Genomic DNA, 16,203 nt, shown 5'->3' with positions numbered 1-16,203 from the left:
CTCGCTCTCACTATTAAGTTGATTCTGGTTGAATACAGAAGCACAGGCACCCCAGGCAGCATACAGATAAGCCTCAACATGTGGATTAAGTAAGAGCCAGGAAGCAGAGTAATGAAGCAAAGGGAAGGTGTCCAGAGCCACCTTTTAAGAAAATGTGGCTTGTTGGTTGCTTAAGAAGAGGGGAGGAGACCATTCAGATGGGAGGTATGGTGTGAAGGAAGGAATGGGAGCAAGAATGAGCACGATGTAGGCAGGAGTCCATGGAATTGCTTGGCTGGACTGGGGGAGTTTTTGCCGTTGAGTGTTAAGAAATAATCAATCAGTTGAGGAGTAGGAGGTGGTGGAAGACCTTAGAAAGTTGCCAAAGTCTCGAGAATTACTCTGAATGCGTGACATGCTCTCAAGACTCGACTTTTTCTTGTAGGCTTGGAAGACCCCCCGTAAGTGTGCTTTATAATAAATGGGATGGGGGGAGGAGCTATACAAAACACCTAGCACTAGCACTAAATAAATATAAATTTACGTTTGCCCTAAGAGACTGAAAAGGTTACTTTAACAAAGGAGGAGGGATTAATTCGATGTAGATGTTTAACTCGTGTACAGATAAACATGCTAATTTACCACTCTGAAGCCTTTTGGCTAAAGCGTTTGCGATCAGACCTCCCATTACTCATCCGCCTGCCCAAGGCCTCAGCAACCGACATGCAAAGCCAGGAGAAAAGGCGAGCGGTAAAGGGCGCTCCACGCATGCGTTAGAAGCCGCCCCAACTCCCCCGCGGCGTCCTTTCTTGGAACAAAACTAACGCGGAGCCTCAGAGCTCCGCAGTTTGCGTAGACTCGAATTTCTCATTGCTCCCACTATCGGTGTAGAACTCGCGAGTGGTGCAGTTCCCCTACGCAAGCGGCGTTATCCGAAGCGAACGGCTAGGTGGTTCGTGTACGCCCATAGCGTAGCACCCATAGGCGGACGGGGTGCGGCTGCGCAGGGAACTGAGTGGGCCTTATACGCCGCTAGCGTATCGTGGTGTCTGACGCGCGGGCCTCCGCGACGAAGTTAGCGCAGCCGGCTTTGGTGAATACATGATTTGGTGCAGCCGGGGTTTGGTACCGAGCGGAGAGGAGATGCACACGGCACTCGAGTGTGAGGTAACTATAAAACCCCGATTTGTTTACATTCCCTCCCCCAGAACCGGCCCCATGCGCGGCGGAGACTGCGAGTCCCGGGACGGCGGGGGGGGGGGGGGTAGAAAAGGAGAATAGAACCGGGGAGTCGGGGCTGGGTCCCTTGGGGACCCGGGCGCTGAGGTTCCCGCAGCTGCTGCAGTCGGCGGCGGCGAGCCAAAGCAGAGCGCGTGGTGGGCAGCGCGTGGAGCGCCGCGGCTCCTCGTGTGCGCTCTGAGCTGCCGCCGGCCGCGGAGTGGGCGGCTCAGCAGCGTTCACCACGCGTGCAGGGGCCCGCGCCCCGCTCAGGGTCCTGCGGCGGCTGGGGGACCCGTGCACCGCGCGGGAGGTGGGAGAGTGACCGCTGGGCGGGCGGCGGCGGCGGCGGTTAGGGGGCTGCGCGCGGGCCGCGGGTGGCGTAGTCGGCAGAGGCGGGGACCCTGTGGCTCCAGAGTGGGAGGATCTGTAGGCAGGTCTCTGGGGGGCTTGGCGACGAAAGCCCCTGGTTCTCCCTCTTTTGGTCTTCCCTCTGGTCTGTGATGGGGTCGGTGAAGGGACCCTGGGATGCAGCCTCGGTGCCGCTGTTCCGGTACCAGGAGGCTAACGGACGGCGGCGCCTCCTACTTGTTTTCTCCCCGACTGTCCGGAAAGCCGAAGCGGAGCGCGGGGGAGTTAACATTTCAGTCGGTTGGGGTCCCTGGAGCTGAGGGCCAGGGTGGCGCGGCGCCGGGTTGGTGGGGGAAGCCGGGTGGGTTGGAGGTGGCGCGGCCACCCGGCTTTGTTTCCGAGGGCCCTGAGGTGGAGAGCGATGTGGGGCGCGGCTGGGGAGTGCGGAGGGGAACCTTTGCGGACCCCCCTCTCTGGGTCTAGGAATCTGCTGAACTCCTCGCCTCTCCCTTGGGATCCCCCCTAACGCCCCATCTAAGAAGGGGGCCTTGCGAGGGCGCGGGCGACATGACGTTGAAGGTCTTCCTGTGGCTTCTGTAAAGAAATGTTCACGTGGGCGCCTGTCCACATGGGCTGTCTTTAAGGAGCTGGGCACGAGGAAGAAATACCACAGCAGAACCCTCAGTCCTCAGCTGGAAGGATAGTTCCATTCAAGTACCTGTTTTAAGCAATAGTGACGACACAAAACACATTAAGTTAAAAAAAAAAAAGGACCGCAGATATACAGTTTTTTTTTTTTTAACTTTGATGTATGTCTTTTGCTGGTAAGTCCTAGTTTTATCTTGGAACTGAGTCATTCTTGGATCAAAGCTAGCATGCAGTTTACATTTACATTGTGTTTCTCGATGTGTACCTAAATTCTACATAATTAGGAACAAGTAATGGAAAAGCTGTAGATTTAGAATTTAGTTAGTTGTGGTATGCAATTGAAAACCTTATCTCAGGACTCTTGTGTACTGTTTTATAATTGGAGTCCCTCTTGTACAAATATTTGAGTACCTTACTGTGAGTCAGTCACTTTTTCTAGACCTTGGGAATCCATGGCAGTCAACCCACATCCTGCATGCACTGGATGTTAGTGTTACCAGAAGTTCGGCACTTGTCCCTGAGGCCGCACAGAAGAATGAGGACAAGTGGTTTGAGAAGGAAACACACACATAATATCAGTGATAAGTGCTATGAGGTGGATAAGTACTGGCAGGGGTTTTTAACTGTTTTCTGTGATGAACCTCAGAATGATGGTTTTAAATGAATGAAATACGTAGGATAACAACAATACCAGTTATATCGAAGTAGTTATCAAGATACTATTTCTGAAGTAATCCATGCTTTAGTGAAGCATTAAATATCAAGAGTAGTGGCTGATTTAATAATGACAGATTTCAAAGTAAGAGGACTAAATGATCTTTACATAATTTAGATTTATTTTAAATGCTTTAAAGAATTTTAAAACTCCTGTAGTTACTCCATGTTAACGTAATTTTTGCTTGCATTCTTAACTGAAGGAATAACTAAATGTCAAGGTTAATTAAGATTTACCTTTTTTCCCCTATCCGTATTTACAAACGTGAATTCTATCCACAGGCCACTTGATAAGAATCCCTGTGCAAGAATGACTTTGATGCTGCTTTAAAAGAAGTGGTTAGGGAAGACCTCTTACGAGGTGACATCAATAATATATTGCATGATAACTTATGCTATTAATAGTTTTTCCCTTTATATTCCACTAACAGCTTAAAAGGTAACATGGTTCTTTTCTGTTTTTTGAGCACCCGATTTGAAGTACATTGAGGAGGCCTCAAGTTTAGTATGCAAGTACTGCTCTAGGGAAGGGTGTGTCTTTTTAAAAGTGATTTATGGAGAAGATAGAATATAGGTATTATAGCAACGGAAATTATTCAACAGCTGAGATGATCATTTGCTTTTAATTAGAGAAATTTATCTTGTTAATATTATTCTGTTCCCTCCTCTGCCCTCAGTATTGGAAAAAATTTGGGACTTTGGAGTAAGTTTCAAAACCTTCATCTACTTACTGTTAGCTAATTTGGTTACCTTGAGAAAGTTGCTTTATCTTGATTTTTTATCTGTGAACTTAAAGTACTAAAAAACCTACCTCATGGGTTTACTATGACCAGTAAATGAAATAATGAACCAAAATGTTAGATTCTTAATTCATTTTACCTTTCTTCTTTTTTAACATAGAGACAGGGTCTTGGTCTGTTGCTCAAGCTGGAGTTCAGTGGCCCAATCATAGATTATTGTGACCCCAAACTTCTAGGCTCAAGCCATCCTCCCACCTCAGCCTCCCAAAGTGCTGGGATTACGAGCGTAAACCTTGATGCCTGGGCCCCTTCTTTTTCTACATGCAGACGTTTCAGTTCTTTAATTAGCTGTTGAAGGACTTGTTTTCTCTTTCTTTTCCCCTGGTAACTTGATTATCCCGAGAATGAGGTTTGGTGATCTCTACTGGGCCTTTGAAGGGACACAGTTATCCTATTTTTGTATCATTACTCATGTGTAATACCCATAGAATTTTTTCCTGCTTCTCTTGCATTTCATAATTTATGATTACATGTGAGTATCTTATTTTCTCTTCCAAACTAAATTTCTTGAGAGGGGACATACTCCACAGCTTTTTGTCCCATGCTATTCATGAGACATTTTAATAAATGTGCAAAGCTTGTTTGTCAAGCTCTTTAATCTAAAATGCTAATTGAGTGAAACCAAACTTAAATTTTGCATTAACCTAAGGAAATACTTTGGATAAAAATATCAGCCCTTATTTATATAGTGCCTACCTCAAGAATGGAAATGACATGAGTTTTGTTTCATATCAAAGGGATATTATTACTAATGCATTTTAAACTGATATTCACAAGTCAAAGATGCAAAAGAAAGTACACAGTAGGAAATGGAAGAGAAATGTAACAAAGTTAGTTTTTTCCTTTGTAACAGAAAAAACAAAAAATATGTGGTAGCTTAAAGTTTGCAAGTCAAAACTGCCGGGTTTAAACCGCGACAGTTTGATGCTGCCCTCTAGTGTTTGATTTCCCTTGAAATTTTCTTCACCTTCACCTTTTCCTAAAACAAGATACTGTTTAAATTACAATTAGATTTCTTAGTGCTATAAATCTGGTCTATTTTAGGATTTCCTCCAACCGGTTAGGGTTCTACTAAGATGAACATAGTCTTTGAATTGGTTAATTTTGATTGCTTTTAGCCCCCCATTTTCCAAATAAGGGGTGAATTTTGGATGGAGATAAAACAGTACAGTGTTACCAAGTTACCTTGCAATAGTATATGTGGAATTGTCAAAACAGGAAGAGGGTAGTATGTTAAGAATATATCTTTGAAGTTAGCCGGTGTGTATGAATGACAGCAATTTTATTCATTTAATCGGAAGGGAGTGGGTCTCCTTATCTTGGAAAGAGTGATATAAAAATCTGCTTCCTGGCTTGGTGTAGTCCCATGTAACTTTGTATTGCTTTGACTGTACTGATAATAAAGTTTGAAAATGTTAAATTCACATTGTGAGCTTTTTTATTAATTCGTTTGTTTTAAACTATGACTTTCATACAATGATTTTTGAAAAATAGAAAGTCTCAAGACCTCTTCATAACCCACACAATTTCCTATAGTCCTTTATGTAAACTCTAAGGTTTGATTCAGATTATACCAATTATCCATATTGCAAACTTTTTTTCTTTTTATTATTTTTTGTTCATAAATTCTGTGGGTGGACCACACAATGACTTTTAGATTTTTCTAAAATAACCAAATATATTCTCAAACAAAAATTAACCAGAAATTCAAAAGTATTTTCAGTAGGTATGAAGCAATATGCAGCTGAAACTGTAAAGTTTAAAATAACAGTAGCATTATTGAAATTATTTCTAAACTGACTGCTTAGGAGACCACACATATGTTCACATGTGTTAAAACAGAACACAATTTATTATATAAATTCAATGTCAAAGTGCTATTTTTCTATTATCATAATGTACTAAGGATTTTTTAGATTGCCAGCTATAGGGATTGAGTATTTAATAGATTTTTAATGTTACATTTTTCTTGTTAAAAGATGTTAGAATAGGATGCTGGTCGTGGTGATTTTATAGGTGGTGGCCATAGGTTTCCACAAGTACAAGGATAAAATCTAAAATCTTGTTCAAATAATGTTTAAATTATTTTCACAATGGAAAAATGGTACATGATTTTATACCATTTTTATAATTACATTTTGTAATTACTCATTTTTTAGATATTTTGCTGCTGAAAGGGAGGTATCAGGTAATACTTAACCTCTTATTAACATTTCTAATGCATAATTTTACCCTTAATATGTACCCTACTTTTAGGGAACACCCATCCCATTCAGAACAGGTTTTCCGGGATTAGAAAAGTAAGAATGTTATAGGAAGTGCCCTTATCTTATTAATATAATAAGATTATGTACTTTCATAAGACCAGAAGTTTTATTATAATAACTATAATGAACTGTGAAAGAGGTTAATTTTAATCCTCTGTAATTATCTAAGACTTGTTAGTGATCACTCCAGGTTTAGATTTGTTTTCATTCAATGTAGGAAGTAGAAAATCTCAATCACTTTTAGTGTAGTGAGAAGGTCACAAAGATACATATCATTTTGTGCTATTACTTTAATATCTAAGTAAATAAACCATTTCAGATGTGCCCTCATACCTCTAAACATTTTTCTAGATTCACTTTTGTTATATATTCTGTGAATTTTTTTTTTTTTTTTTTTGGGGAGACAGAGTCTTGCTCTGTTGTCTGAATTTTTGAGTTTTAAAATAGTGGTTTGCCCTAGAGTTATTTGCTGAATTGATATATATTTATGTATTTTTGATGTGTAAATTAAGTCAGGGGTCAGCAGACTGGCATATGGGCCAAATATGCCTGCTTTTGTAAATTATTGTTGGAACATTGCTTCCTCATTCATTTAGGTATTGTCTATAGCTGCTTTTGTAAAATAGTAGAAAAATGTTCAGTCATATGATCAATTCGTAGGTAATAATGTGAGTTCTCAGGTTTTCTTCATCTAAATAGTATAGAAGTTTTTGTCTCTTCCCCCTTTCCATTGTCCCTCTACAGGAAAAATAGAGCTTTATTTTTATTTTGTAATTAGTTTTTTAAAAATTTTGTCCCTTTTTTTTTTTTTTTGGAGACAAGGTTTCACTCTTGTTGCCCAGGCTAGAGTGCTGTGGCATCATCATAGCTCACTGCAACCTCAAACTCCTGGGCTCAAGTGATCCTCCTTCCCCAGCCTCCCGTTTAGGTGCACGCTACCACGCTTGGCTAATTTTTCTATTTTTTGTAGAGACAAGGTCTGAGCTCTTGCTCAGGCTGGTCTGAAACTCCTGGCCTCAAGCAATCCTACAGTCTGCAAAGTGCTAGGATTACAGCCATCATGCCCGATCAATAGCACCTTTATTATGCTTGGAGTTGGAAAAGGAAAGGGAAGCCCTGGGCCATCAACTTTGGGTTACCACCTAACTCTGTCTCACTGTGTTTATTACTTCTGTAGCTTTTCTCACTGTTTACCTTCTCTAATTGAAAAGCTGATTGTGTCATCCTTGTAACTCTCTCAGAGCAACAAATGTGTCCATATTTATTTTTATGCTTCCTCTTTGCCTCTGTCCTCTTTGCTTTACCCCGTCCTCCTTTTTCTCTTCTCCCACGCTCCTCATACAGCAGTTCATAATTGCAGGCCTTTGAAAAAATGTTTTGGTATATTACCTGTCAGTCCACCTCTACTGAAGATGAATCCTAAACACTGTTATGTTTGCATGTGAAGAAGTATATTTTGCACTGTGTCATAGAGGAACATAGCCTCCTGATGAAGGGGACTATGGAAAGATTGATTTATATACCTTCCAATATAAATGGAATAATACATTTTTTTGTTACATTGTAAAATGAGATCAGCAAAATGATATAATTAGAAAAATATCTTATGTAATTATAAGATAGTATTTAATTATAATTATATATGAATACATAATAATCATTAATATTGTATATTTTGTGTAATATATATATTATAAAGCAGATCATGTTTTCTATTTCCATGGACCTTTTTTTAGACTATCACCTGAATTCATAGCTTGTTAATGTTTGGAATATACTTTTATCTTTTTGAGATTTTAGTTGTTTTTTTGTTTTTTTTTTTTTTTTTTGAGACAGAGTCTCGCTCTGTTGCCCTGGCTAGAGTGAGTGCCGTGGCGTTAGCCTAGCTCACAGCAACCTCAAACTCCTGGGCTCAAGCGGTCCTACTGCCTCAGCCTCGTGTCGCTGGAACTGCAGGCATGCGCCACCATGCCCGGCTAATTTTTTTTTTTATATATATTTTTAGTTGTCCAATTAATTTCTTTCTATTTTTAGTAGAGACGGGGTCTCGCTCTTGCTCAGGCTGGTTTCGAACTCCTGAGCTCAAACAATCCGCCCGCCTCGGCCTCCCAGAGAGGTAGGATTACAGGTGTGAGCCACCGCACCCGGCCCCGAGATTTTAGTTTTAAATCAGGATATTCTAGTTTTTTCAAATAAAGAATTCCATGTATATAACCTGTTTAAATATAGTTTATTTTCTTTAATCATAACAGTTTTTAAAAACTAAAGAAGAAAATCAGGAAGGTTTGCTAAAATGAAATCACTGAAAGATATTAATATATTAAGAAAAAAATGTTCTTTAAATTTACTGCACATATAATTTCACATTGTACGTAATTTATGCAACAAACATTAAAGCTTTTCCTATGAAAATTTTTACCTAAACACAACTACTTGAAAGTATTATTGAGGCTAAAACATAAAGTTTTTTAGTTAACTGATAAGTGTATAAGTGTTGTATATTAGTTTAATGGACATTTTTCTTTTTCCTAAAAAAGAAATGGATGTGAGGAGGTCTTCCTTAGGGGGTCTTACTATTTTTAATTATAGCTTTTTTTAAAAGAAGAAAATATATATTAAATATGGGGGAAAACCTCTTAAATTTAGAAATCATAGAAGAAATTACAAAGAAATCAATAGGTTTCATTGTATGTACATGAAAACATCTGTATATGAAAGGGAAAATGTAATCAAAATAAAAAGGCATGAAACAGAACTGAAGGTATTTTGCAGAAAATACCCACCAAGTCATGTTATATAAAAGCTCATATATGTTGATAAAAATATTGAGACATCAAGAATACTTTTAAAAATATAAATTAAAAATAAGGGAAGATCTTTTACTTATTTCAAAATTGATAATACTGAGTGCTAATGAGAGTGCTATGATCATACTGCTGGTGGCAGTATAACCAAGCTTAATTTCTCTAGAAACCAATTTGAAAAGTGTGTGACAAGACCTGAAAAGTGTTAAAAATTTTATAGTCTTTCCCCACATCTTGCAATTAATTCCAAGCAAGTAACCAAAAATACCACAAATTGGAATTCAAATGTTTGCATATTGTGATTAAAATTGCAAATTCTTGTGAAAATCTTTAAACTATAAGTAATTCGTTTCCTTCCACATGACATAGTAAGATTTTATTGGTTTGTCAACTACAGTTTTTTAAATTTATAATTGCTAACTTTTAGTTTTTTATTAAAGGTTATACATGAATATAGTTTAAAGAATCAAATAGTTCCGTGATGTTTCTTAGGGAAAAGAAAAAAAATCAGTCCTGTTTCCTCCGTTCATATTCTTCTGCCTGAGATACAGGGAACCCTTTTAGTTCCTTAGTTGATTATTTTGCTGTTCATCACCGTGTCTCCAGATAACATGTTCATTACTCATGGTTGATTTTCAGTTTTATCCATTATCTATTTAATGAAGAATGACTTAATGCTCTTTCCACTTCTCTGTATAACTTCCCATTTCCTATAGTCCGGTTTCTCAGTACAATTTTATTGTAATTTTGTTTCAAAACAGTATTTAATATTATGTTTTATGATATAAATGTTATTTACAACTGAGCCATTGTAATGAACTATTACTTTTCCTTTTCTGCACAACTTTGCTTTTTTCTGGCATTAATAATTTTGTTAATTTTTTTCTGTGTACCTGTATATCGAAATCTGCTCCAGCTCTGTGTTCCTCAATGTAGCTCTGCAAGGAAGGGGAATATGGTCAAGAGTCTGTGTTCAAGAATTTATGTAGTTTTCTTATTTAAGAGACAGGGTCTCACTCTGTCACACAGACTGGAGTGCAGTGGTGTGATCATAGCTGACTGCAGCCTTGAACTCCTGCCCAAAGTGCTGGAATTACAGACATGAACCGCTTCGCCTGGCCAATGTAGTTTCTTATATATTGGACATTGTTAAACTTGATAATAAAGATGTTATTGGATTGGTAATTGATAGTCAAATTGGTAGCTTGCTAGTAAAAATTAAGTAGCTTTGACATTGGAATTATACTTTTGTAAGAGTCAGCTAAATGGCTGAACTGAGTCATATTTATTCAACAATTAGCAGGACCTTGATGGCTTAAAATAATTATAAGGACAACTAAAATTAATTGGATAGAAAGCTCCCCTGGTGGGGAAGAACTAGCCTCTGTGTTGTCGGCAGCGTCACAAATTATCAATGTTATAAAAATATTGTCTTGAGATTCTGTGATTATTTTTTCCCTCTGACCTCATGGAAAAGAAGGGTTATTTTAACTGGCAGTTCTTTTGAATGGCAAGCTGGTACGGAATCAGGGATGTGTACCAGTGAAAAGATGCCGAATAAGGAAAATGCAAAGGCAAGAGTCAAGATCCGTGGCATGATAAAGATTTGAGGCAAGGGGACATTAGTTACTTTTAGAATGAAGGCAACTGCCAGTGATGAGTGGAAGGAGAACACCACTCTGCAGGTTGAAGGGAGGAGGCATGCGTGTGTAATTCAGGTCCTAAGGTTAGCATTCTCTAAGTCCTCTTCACAATGCATGTTATGCAGGTTTATGTGCATGTGGAATGGAAAGACATTGAAGCCTGTTTATTGAAAGAGTAACTAAAATTGAAAACATTTTAGTAGCTTCAAAAGGCATCTCAATATTTAGTGACTGATAAAGGCATCACAGCTAGTGCATCTACTAATCCTGTAGGTTCTTTGTGTACACAAGTAGCAGAATAGACATAGCAATATTATAGGTAGCTTTTTACAATATAGTTCCAGGTTTCGTGTAACGAAAGTTTGAAAAGCAGAAATCCAGCTAGTTGTATTGACATTTCATGAGATGTAAATAAAGATAGATTGGATGTATCGTTGACTGATTTGGTGCCTTAAATTAAGGCATAGATGTTTATTTTCTCTCTCTCTTTTAAGTTAGTGAAACAGGAGAATCACTAAATTATACCCAAGCTCAATTAGCATGCATTTGCTGTTTTTATATGAATGAATCTCAGAGGAAAGATTAGGGATAGCCTGAACTGTGGGGACTTTTTTTGTTTTTTGGTTTTTTTTGAAGAGTTGTGTTAGCATTCCAAACTGCGAATATGACTTGATTAGACAGCTGGCGCAGTGAGGGGGACAAAAAAGTAAACCATGAAGCTGTAAGAGGATTTTGTGATTCCTGCTGAGAACTCATTACTGTAATACTTTTATCCCTTGAAATATTTTATAATGTCAATGAAACTGTTAATTTGTGGGGAGTCTTTCCAACCTCTCAGGTCTTAGATGTGCTAATGCTACATGTACTCTCGGAATATTTTGGTAGCATTATTTCAAAGGAGTCACAGTAACGAGACTTCCCCCCCACCTGCCCCGTTCTATACTTTCTGTAATTTAAGTGAATGATACATAATACCACATCTAATAATAGTAATACCCTTAGGTTAATATACTTAATTGCTTCGCAAAGCAGTTTCATATACATTAGTTCAAGTGGTAGATAAGTGCAGATGTTATTTCCCCTGTTCTGTAGAGAGGAAACAGTGGCAGTGTTGGGATGACTAGGGTTTCTGATTCCTGGTTTTATAGCACATACAAAATACTATATGTACTATATGATATAGGTAACTTCTGCTTCTCTTGCTTTTGAAGAAATTTTTGATTTGGATATATTAGAAGTGGTAATGGAATTCAAGTTATATTACTATTAATAACTTGTACTTAAATACCATTTACATATTACAAATATTTTAATAATATAGAAAAACATTTAAACTTTTTAGTACTAAAAATATGTACATAATTTTATTTGGTCCTCATAGTTACTGTAAAATAGAACAGAGATTAACATTCTCACTTTATAAGTAGTAATAAGATTTAAAGAGATCAGGTGTTCGCCCAAGAACTTATAGCTAATAAGTGGGAGTCAGCTGTCTGAGATCTTTGACTCCTAGACAGATGTTTCTTCAGTATGTATACAGTCTCATTGCTTCTCCACTTACTCTGTGTGTACCATTATTGAATTACAGATGTAAACTAAATTGGTACCTGACTACCTACATTCCTGTCAAGATAGATAAAGATTATTGAAGCCATTCATGGTATAAATACAAGTTGTATTTATACAAATAAAACTGATTTCAGCCATTATTTGAAGAAGTCCTATAATGAAACCCTTAAAAAATGAAGTCCTTTATAAAATTAGGAAACTGTATATATTGAATAAATATATTCACAGTGTTCTGGTTTTAAGATATACAAGTTTGCTGGTACGGCTTTTCACATTGTTTACTTAAAGCATGGTATCCTTATATAATCTAGGATGAGAATTTTAGTGATTTCTCTTTTGGTTTCTACCTCATTGACCTTCAAAATATCAATCTGGAACATTGAAAAGGTGTGTTTTAAAACTATAATAAGCAACTTACAGTATTTTTTCCTATCATTATTAGCATATTGTGTGTGTATGTGTGTGTGTGTGTATACACACATTAGGGTATGAGAAAGAGACAGCAAAAGATGAAAATAAATTGTGGTGGCAACTGCTAAGTTATTTATCAGAATCTATTCTTCCATTGCTTGTCAATAGGATCATATATCAATGTCTATAGCAACTACTACAAGTTTTGGGTAGATAGCTGATTTGAAAGAATATTCTCAGTTATAAAACTAACATTCTCAATGAAGAAAACTTGTAAAACTGTGAAACACAAAACATAAAATAGAATATTTTGGCTAGGGCAAAGCTGAATCCTGTAAGGGCCAATATTTAGGGCAGAGTGGTATATGGACTTGGAATATTTCCCTGATTTCTGTCTCCACCCCAGAGATCCTCTTTGTACTGTGGCTAGAAAAGGATTTATAACTTCCACTGGAATGTTTGGGGTGCTCTGTAAGTTGTAGGTGTGACTATATTTCCTGGCCTCCTAGTTGATGGCCATATGACTAAGTTCTTGGAGTAGAGTATGAGGAGAAATGATATGTGTAACTTCTGCTTCTCTTGCTTTTGAAGAAGAAATTTTTGAACTGAAATTTCTCTTTTTTCTGAACTGAAATTTCTCTTTTCCCATTGGTTGGAATAGCACCTGTGTAAGGCTGGTAAGTCTCTGAATGACTGGAGCAGAGATGCCCTCAGATGTAGAGCAGACATCTTGGGACGGTTTTGAGAGACAAAAAATTTACTTCTTTCTTTTTTTTTTTTTTTTTTGAGACAGAGTCTCACTCTGTTGTCGAGGCGAGTGCCATGGCATCATCCTAGCTCACAGCAACCTCAGACTCCTGGGCTGAAGTGATCCTCCGGCCTCAGCCTCCCAAGTAGCTGGGACTACAGGCACACACCACCATGCCCGGCTAATTTTTTCTATTTTTAGTAGAGACCAGTCTCCACCTTGCTCAGGCTGGTCGCAAACTCCTGACCTCAAGCAATGCTCCCGCCTCAGCCTCCCAGAGTGCTAGGATTACAGGTATGAGCCACAGAGCCTGGCCCATAAACACTTAATTCATTTCTTAAAGCCACTGTGTTTTGAGAGATAGCTCTTTGCAGTAGTAGCTGCTTGGCCTAAGCTAACAAAGTGCATACTTCATCTAAATGATTTAAGCATACATCTGCTATAGTAGTTCTACACTAAAGTTGCAAAGTTAATGAATGATTTACTTAAAAAAAGCACTTATCGCAGATTTTGGTGTTTTTTTGTTTGTTTGTTTGTTTGTTTTGAGGCAGTCTTGCTTTGTTGCTCTGGCTAGAGTACACTAGTGTCATCATATAGCTCACTGCATCCTCAAACTCAAGCCATTACAGGCGTGAGCCATCGCATCCAGCCTCAGCACAGTTTTAGTACTACATCTATTATGTCCCTCATGTCCTTGCATTCCTATGATGTTCTCTTGAATGTAAGAGATTATAGTACTGAAAATATTTAGAATCTTTGTAATAAATAGAGTACTATGTGTTTGAAAAATCGAATCAAGTGACAATTTAAAGCACATATAGATCATCCATAGTTTTTGTGTTTCATGGAGTCATTTATTTGATGTTGTCTGATCTATATATGGATGTTTTATTTCCACCACTGGTACCTATTCATTTGACAGTGAGATAATGTGTGCTAGAGAAACCTCACAGCATAAACGGAACAACAGTCATTCAGAATATTACTTTTAACTAGCATCTTCTAGTGTAAAACCAAGGTAACTGCAGGGATCGTCCCATAGGAGCTAAAAGAATATGTATCCTTTTTTGCCTAATAGTGATTGGTCTTAATCACCTGTGCCCTTTCATCTTCGTTAGTGTATAAATAAAATTGATATGTTTTAAATGGGGAGTTGATCCATGACACTATGTAAGAAATTCAAGTGTTTGGATTAAAAAACTTAATGTAGCTTTGGAATTAAATATATTTTATAAACTATTTTTTAAAAATTCTTAACCCATATATGTTACATGTGATAATTCAGCCTAATTTATTCAGATAATCTTAGCATTCAGTTGACTACAGTATCATTTTAAATAAATGGGAGTGTTTGGTAATTTATTTGTATAGATAGTCATTCTCAAACTCACTAGCAAAGCTCGATAAATCATTGCTGGGCCCTACCCCAGAGTTTCTGATTTAGTAGGTCTGGGTGGGGTGTAAGAATTTGCATTTCTAATGTTCAGAAGGTTTCTGCTGCTTCTGTAACCACACTTTGATTGACCACTGAATACAGGTTATGTAATGTCTTTTCAAATTTACAGAAAAATACATAGAAGAATATAGCATGCATCTGAATTCCATATCCTGCTTTAACAACTAGTGTGTTTTGTCACATTACTTCACATCCCCTTTCCTTTTTATAGAAATAGAACACTGCAGATGCAGTTAAATATGTACACCTCCTCCACCAGCTGATTTCCCTCCTTCCCTTCCTGGGAAGATAACCACTCTCCAGAAAGTAACCATCCCCATGTTCTCTTGCCACATGCCCTAAAATAAGGCATTTTATATGTTTTTCAATTGTCTATAAATGATAAGGCATGTATCTTTTTGCAGTTTATTTTTTTAATTATGTTTCTGAGATTTTTTTGGATGTTAAGTACCTTCACAGTCACATCTATAACTGCTGCGTAATCTTTAATTACATAAATATACCACATTTATTTTATCCATTCTACTCATAGACATTTAGGTTGTGGCAGGCAAACTAATGCTTACCTAATTGGCTGCTATTCCTTATTTACCTCCTTTTTCGTTGCAGACTCTTAGTCCCCCGTGTTCTGTGAGGATTCCCTCTCCTACATACAGTCATGTGTTGATTAATGATGAGGATATGTTCTGAGAAAAGCCTCATTAGACGGTATTGTCATGCGAACATCACAAAGTACACTTACACAAACTTAGATGGTGTAACCTACTACACACCTAGGCTAGGTGGCATAGCCTCTCGCTCCTAAGCTACAAACCTGTTGCTGCACTGAATACTGTAGGCAATTGTGATACAATGGTAAGTATTTGTGTATCTAAACATATTTAAACATAGAAAAGATACAGTAAACATACATTATAAAAGATGAAAAACGGTATACCAGTATAGGACACTTAAAATGAACGGAGCTCACAGGACTGGAAGTTGCTCTGTGTGAGTCAGTGAGTGGGTGAGTGAAATGTGAAGGCTTAGGATGTTACTATACATTACCGTAGACTTTTATTCTTTCTTTACCCGTGATTGGCTTTGGAAAAATCTGGGAAGGACTTGAGGGAAAGATTTTTCTTCCTGGATAAAAAGAGACAGGAGGCCAGATGTGATGCCTCATGCCTTTGAGAGCCTAGGTAGATGAGAGGATTGCTTGAGGACAGGAGTTGGAGACCAGCCTGGGGAACACAGTGCCACCCTAGCTCTACAAAAAATTTTGGAATTGGCCAGGTGTGGTGTTGTGTACTTGTAGTCCTAGCCAGTTCTGTGTTACTTTAGTTAATGTAACTTTATAAAAGGAAGTCTGTCTACCTTGCTAATCTTCTGAATTGTCTTGGTTGTCCTTAGGTTTTTAATTCTATGAGTTTTGGGGTGCACTTGTGGAGTCTCAATCAAAATAGCTACTAGGATTTTAATTGACATTGAATTAAATTTGTATATACACTCGAGGATATTTTGTATATTTTATGCAGTGTATCCCATCCATCTTGTAGATGGTGTCTGTCTCCAGTTTTTGCAGTCTTTTTTTAACTGTCCTTTCATAATGTCTT

At 37.9% G+C, this 16,203-nt stretch overlaps 1 protein-coding gene across 2 annotated transcripts in view; it reads left to right on the top strand.

Annotated features, from left to right (window-relative positions):
- Nucleotides 1–616: 616 nt before the first annotated feature.
- SLC39A10 (solute carrier family 39 (zinc transporter), member 10) overlaps nucleotides 617–16,203 on the top strand; it is a 65,465-nt gene continuing 49,878 nt past the window's right edge. Inside the window, exon 1 of one of the 2 annotated variants that reach the window (XM_012641656.1) lies at nucleotides 617–875. The gene's annotated coding sequence lies outside the window, so the exon portion shown is untranslated. Of the gene's footprint in view, nucleotides 876–992; nucleotides 1,147–16,203 lie in introns of those variants that run through there. The other variant, XM_012641654.1, reaches the window with a different exon arrangement.

This window comes from Propithecus coquereli, unplaced genomic scaffold (assembly GCF_000956105.1).
Source record: "Propithecus coquereli isolate 6110/MARCELLA unplaced genomic scaffold, Pcoq_1.0 Scaffold167, whole genome shotgun sequence".
NCBI lineage: Eukaryota > Metazoa > Chordata > Mammalia > Primates > Indriidae > Propithecus > Propithecus coquereli.
Note: the sequence above shows the minus strand (reverse complement) of the source record. Positions and strands in the feature narration are given on the sequence as shown.